Raw genomic sequence first — 6506 nt, forward strand, 5'->3', positions numbered from 1 at the left:
GTCCAGGCATAGGCAAACTCGGCCCTCCAGCTGTTTTGGGACTACAATGCCCATCATCCCTGACCACTGGACCTGTTAGCTAGGGATGATGGGAGTTGTAGTCCCAAAACAGCTGGAGGGCCAACTTGGGCCATGCCTGGCCTGCGCTAATCTTGTACCAAGGACTTGCCTGGACATGTTTGCCAAGGTTGAACTAATGTCACCCCTCCCCTTTGGTGACATGTCAGTGATGTAATGATGATGTATCAATGATGCTGCTCGAAGTGTATTCTGGAGAAAAGAGGGAAGTTTTAAAAGTCGACGTTGCCCCATGCTCGGGGTTCTTACTCCTGGGGAGGACCTGAGGCGCAACAATAAAGAGCATGGTCTACTGACTGCTGTTTTGCTCCAAATTCCTGTGCCGGGACTTCCTTCTTTTACTGACTGCATGGATCCGCGGGGGGACTGGCACCCTGGCGAGGTGGACTGTTGAGGAGTCTCTCACCCTGGAATTTCCCTGATCAAAATGTAGATTAAGGAAGCTTATTTCCCCTTCAATATTAATGTTCAATGTGAATGCAAAAGACTCAGGTGTTATCAAGCACCAGGAAGTCTCGTCAAAACTCTTCGCCAACTCTTCGCTTCATCATTACACTCATATTACAAGCAGAATCTGCCAGGAGCGCCTTGCTCCAAGCCGGACAGGTTTTAACAGCGAGCAACTGGACCCGATTCACTATTTCTGAGGTAGAAATGTCTCCAGGAGGAGGCATCCCCAGCAAGGGAAATGGAAAGCTTGTCTATTTAAAAAGTTGCCCCCTCTGCCCAATCATCTTTAGTCATCTGAAGGCAGCCCTGTTTAGAGAAGCTTTGAATATTGGTTGAATCACTGTATTTTAATATTCTGCTGGAAGCCGCCCAGTGTGGCTGGGGAAACCCAGCCAGATAGGTGGAGTATTAATATTAATAATAATAATAATAATTGTTGTTGATGTTGATGTTGATGTTGATGTTGATGTTGATGTTGATGTTGATGTTGATGTTGATGTTGATGTTGATGTTGCTGTCAGGAAAGGGGATTAGCCATGATAGCTAAGTGAATGTCCAGGCACAAACGGAAAGTTCCTCCGAGTAGCCGTTGTGGGGGTGACAAACAGCAATGGGTGGCTATTTCCTCCACACACTAAACTGCAATTCCCGGAAGCAACTGGCTGGCCAATGCCCAAAACAAGATGACTAGATTTTTTGCATCTTATTGTATTTTAATATTTTGTTGGAAGACGCCCAGAGTGGCTGGGGAAACCCAGCCAGATGGGCGGGGTTTAAATTGTTGTTGTTGTTTATTAGATGGGTCTGATCCAGCAAATCTGCTCTTCTATTCTAATGACTGAGAATCAGCCATATTTAGAATCAAAGAACCAGTATCACTAAAGATCTGACTCTGTACTCATTCTCTCCTGCAGGCCAACTTCAAAAATCAAACGTCTAACACATGGGTAAGCAAACTAAGCCCCAGGGGCTGGATCCGGCCCAATCGCATTCTCAATCCAGCCCACGGACGGTCAGCGTGTTTTTACATGAGTAGAAAGTGTGCTTTTATTTAAAATGCATCTGTCAGGGAACTGCCATCGGCTCAAGGGTGAGAGGGGAAAAGCCGGATGGATTACAGAGAGCCCCCAAAGATTGTGGGAAGCAGCACCTCCTCAGCGGAGGAGAGTAACCACGCCTCCAGTGGAGAGGAGCTTCAGGGCTCAGAGGAGGCGGTACCAGGACACCTTGCCTGAGCAAAGCAGGGAGGAGAGAGGTCCTCCCTTACCCACGCCCTCCCTGCGCAGTAGGTTTCTGCACCGAGAGGGGAAGCGCAGACTGGGCATCAAGAAACTACTCTGCTGGGGAAGGTTTAAGGACCGCTCACTCACAAATTCTGCCAGTGAATGAGCGAACCACGGAATTGAAGTCAGGCTGAAGCGGAAGAAGCAATGAACAAAATCCGCCCCCTCCTTTCTGAAACATTGTCAGCAGATTCTTGCAATGGGAGGGGTGAAACATCCTCAAAGGGGGCGTGCCACCACAGTATACAGATTTGAAGGAGGTGTTCAGCGAGAGGCTGACAAGCTGCCCCCCCTATGACTGCCAAATCAACCTGCTTCCGGGGGCCCAGTTGCCAGTGGGTAAGCTGTATTCCATGTCCGACCAGGAGGTGCAAGAGTTGAGGCAGTTTATTGACAAGAACTTGAAGAGGGGTTTCATAAGGGAATTAAAGGCCATATGCCCAGAATGGCCCCATGCCTAGAATTGACGATGTTTTGACGCGTGTGAGGCAGGGGAAAATTTTTACCAAGCTGGACCTAAGGGGAGCATACAATCTGATTAGAGTGAGAGAGGGGGACAAATGGAAGACAACCATGTTCACCCCCCTGGGGGCTTTTGAGTATCTCGTCATGCCATTTGTATCTCGTCATGCCTGGGGGCTCCACCTGCTTCCAAGCCTTTATGCACCATGTGTTGGGCCCCCTGCTGTACAAGAATTGCATGGCCTTTTTGGATGACGTTTTAATCTTCTCTGGAAATGAAGCACAGCACATAAAATACGTCAGGCAGGTGCTAGAGAGATTGAAAAAGCATCAGTTGTGGGTCAAGCTGGAGAAATGCCAATTCCATGCTCGAGAGGTGGAGTTCCTGGGGTACTGACTGTCGGACAAGGGGCTGGCCATGGACCTGGAGAAGGTGAAAGTAGTGCTGGAATGGAAGAGCCCCAAAACAAAGAAGGATGTGCAGAGGTTCCTAGGGCTCAGCAACTTCTACAGGAAGTTCATCAAGAACTTTGCACACTTGACAGCACCCATAACGGATTCTCTCAGCGGCAAGAAGTTTGCGTGGACCAAGGAAGCACAGCAGTCCTTTGAAAGGTTAAACAAGGCTTTCGCCTCTGAGGAGCAGCTCCTGCATGTGGATCTGGGGAAGCCACTGAGAGTGGAGATGGACACTTCAGACCGGACCATCGGAGCAGTACTGTTGCAACAAGGGTCAGGGGAGGACTGGAGACCCTGTGCATTTTTCTCCAGGAAACTGAGCAAGTCAGAGCAAAATTACACTGTTTATGACAAAGAATTCCTGGCCATTTACACGGCCTTTCGGCAGTGGAGAAACTTTTTAATTTCGGCGCAGCACCAGATCGAGGTCCGAACAGACCACAAGAACCTGGAATACTGGCGGACAGCACGTGTGCCTAACCAGAGACAGGTCAGATGGTCGCAGACGTTCTCACATTATCACTTTGAAATACAATACGTACTGGGGGGGGGATGTGAGGGCGGACGCACTTTCCAGGAATCCTGAGTACATGGAAGGGGAAGGACCTCCTGTGGCCAGGCACGTGTTCCCAGAGGACCGCTGGTCGTGTGGGGGAGCACTGGTAGGGGAGCAAGAACTGGCTGGGCTGACTAGAGACGATGAGTTTGCTCAGACTAAAATCAGGGAGCTTAGAGATGGAAAGGGGGGAAATGGGGGGTTTGAGGGGAAAGGAGGGCTCCTGTACTACAAAGGGGCACTTTATGTGCCGGGACAGACATTGAAGTCCAAGATACTTAGGCAGCTCCATGACAACCCAACAGCTGGGCATTTTGGGCAGGATAAGACCATGCTACTAGTCACCAGACAGTTCTGGTGGCCCAAGGTAAGGGAGGATGTACGAGAATATGTCCGGGGGTGCGACAGGTGCCAGAGGGCCAAAGGGGAAAGAACCACACCAGCGGGGTTACTGGAACCCTTACCAACACCGGAGAGGCCCTGGGAGGTGGTGTCCATTGATTTTATGACAGATCTGCCCAAGTCAAGGGGGAAAACAGCGGTGATGGTGGTGGTCGGTCTACTGACCAAAATGTGTCATTTCGTGGCCTGCTCTCATGCGGTGTCAGCAGAGGAGACAGCCAGGCTGTTTGTGGACCACATTTTTAGGCTGCATGGGATGCCATTGAGGGTTGTATCTGATCGAGGAAGACAATTTACCTCGCGGTTCTGGCGGAAACTCATGAGCTTGCTGCAGGTAGAGGTGAGCTTCTCGACGGCAGGGCATCCAGAAACCAACGGCTAGGCCGAAAGAGCGAACGGAATATTGCAGCAGTACCTACGCTGTTATGTCAGTGAGAGGCAGAACGATTGGGTAGAGAAATTGGCGCTAGCTGAGTTTGCGTACAACAACGCTGAACACGTGTCCACGGGAATGAGCCCCTTCATGGCCAGTTATGGGTGTCACCCCAGGGCCTTCCCAGAGCGTGGAGAGGAGGAATGGAGTGTGCCAGTGGCGGAGCAATTTGCAGAAGAGATGGAGGCTTTGCACCAACAACTCCGGCTAAATTTGGAAAGGGCTAAAGAAGTCTACAAAAGGCAGGCAGACAGGCATCGCAGGCCAGGAGAGATCATATGGGTGGGGGACAGGATGCGGTTGTCGTCCCAGGGTTTGCCCCAAAGGGAGGTTGCAAAAGTTTCAGCCTACACGGCTGCGGCCCTTTGAGGTAATACAGCAGGCTAACCCAGTGACCTTCAGACTGAAATTGCCGGATAGCATGAGGATACATCCGGTGTTCCATAGGTCCCTGCTTTTGCATTATAGGGAGGGGGTGGGGCTTCCCAGGGAGGGAGAAAGGGGTGACTACCCATCCATGGGCAGAGGAGAGGGAACACTGTAATGAAGCAACGGAAATACTCGATTCTAGGTGGAGAGGGCGCCAGGTAGAGTACTTGGTGGCCTGGGAGGGAAAACCTAGATCCGAAAACACGTGGGTTCCCGCAGAATCCATCACAGAGGGTTATCTGGTGGAAGAATTCCATGGTTTGTTCCCGCATAAGCCTAAACCCATAGCCAGGTTCTTGGAGGAGGAGTTCGGACCCATGAACGATGAAGGGGACTTCGTAGGTTTCCCTGCCTCAGAAGAGGAGGAAGGCTGCCGGGAGGAGTCTGAGGGAGAAGAATCAGACTGGGAGGTCCAACCAGCGAGAAGGGAACAGAGAGGATGGGAAGCAGCTTTTGAATCCACGGAGTAGGATGACCGTTCTTTCCGGGGTTTTTCTACATTGCCGGCCGACGCTCTAGAGGAGGAGACATTTAAAGACCTCACCAATGGGGAGGGGGGTCTTGAGGAGGGGGTGGATGTCAGGGAACTGCCGTTGGCTCAGGGGCGAGAGGGGAAAAGCCAGATGGATTACAGAGAGCCCCCAAAGATCGTGGGAAGCAGCACCTCCTCAGCGGAGGAGAGTAACCACGCCTCTAGTGGAGAGGAGCTTCAGGGCTCGGAGGAGGCGAGGTGGTGCCAGGACACCTTGCCTGGGCAAAGCGGGGAGGAGAGAGGTCCTCCGTTGCCCACGCCCTCCCTGCGCAGTAGGCTTCCGCGCCTAGAGGGGAGGCGCAGATTGGGCATCAAGAAACTCCTTTGCTGGGGAAAGTTTAAGGACTGCCCACTCACAGATTCTGCCAGTGAATGAGCGAGCCACGAAATAGTGGCTCTCTGCATGGTGAAGGGTTTTTGGCACCAATAACGAGGCTTTACAGCCGACCAGGGAGGCATTTGCCTGACTGCTCTCGAGTAACCCCCTGATATCCTTACAGCATCTCTGGGTTATTTGGGGGGCATAGGAATTCATTCTTTTTTTTTCTTTTTATACAAAATATAGTCCGGTCCCACAAGGTCTGAGGGACTGTGGACCGGCTCCCTGCTAAAAAAGTTTGCTGACCCCTGGTCTAACAAGTATCTGTGAGATAATTGACATAGGAAAGCTATCCTGTTTTCTGTAGAAAGAGCCAGTTTAAACAGGCCACATTTACTGAACCCTTCACCTTTACTTTTACATCAAACCACACTTCATTACTATGCTCAGATTTTCATATATCCAAAGCTACCTTACAGGGAGCCAGACTAGTGGTCTATCTGGCCCAGCACTGACTACTCTGGCTGGCAGCATTTTAAAGACCGTCTCAAAGCAAATCCAAAGCAACTACTCTCTTTCGAACTTAAAAATGGAAAGCGTCATGCTGGTGGTCCACAAAAGAGGTTGAAAGATCTCAAGGCAAAATTTTGAAAATATAGTATAAACACCGACAACTGGGAAACACTGGCCTGAGAGCGCTCCAGTTGGAGAACAGCCTTGACCAAAGGCATCCTGGGCTTTGAAGACACTCAAACTCAGGACGCGAGGGAGAAACGGGCGAAGAGGAAGGTGCGCTGGGCAAATCCACACCGGGATCAACTCCCACCCAGAAACCAATTTCCGCCACTGTGGAAGGACATGTGGATCCAGAATCGGACTCTGCAGTCACTTCCGGAATCATTGCTAAAACAGTGTTGATGGAAGATCTTCCTCGGCTACGAGGGATTGCCGAAGAAGAGGAGAAGAAGAAGAAGAAAAGGAGGAGGAGGAGGGGGAAAGAAGAAGAAGAAGAAGAAGAAGAAGAAGAAGAAGAAGAAGAAGAAGAAGAAGAAGAAGAAGAAGAAGAAGAAAAGGAGGAGGGGGAGGAGGAGGAGGAGGAGGAG

The sequence above is a fragment of the Podarcis liolepis genome, assembly GCF_965112155.1.
Source record: "Podarcis liolepis genome assembly, chromosome: W".
Classification (NCBI taxonomy): domain Eukaryota; kingdom Metazoa; phylum Chordata; class Lepidosauria; order Squamata; family Lacertidae; genus Podarcis; species Podarcis liolepis.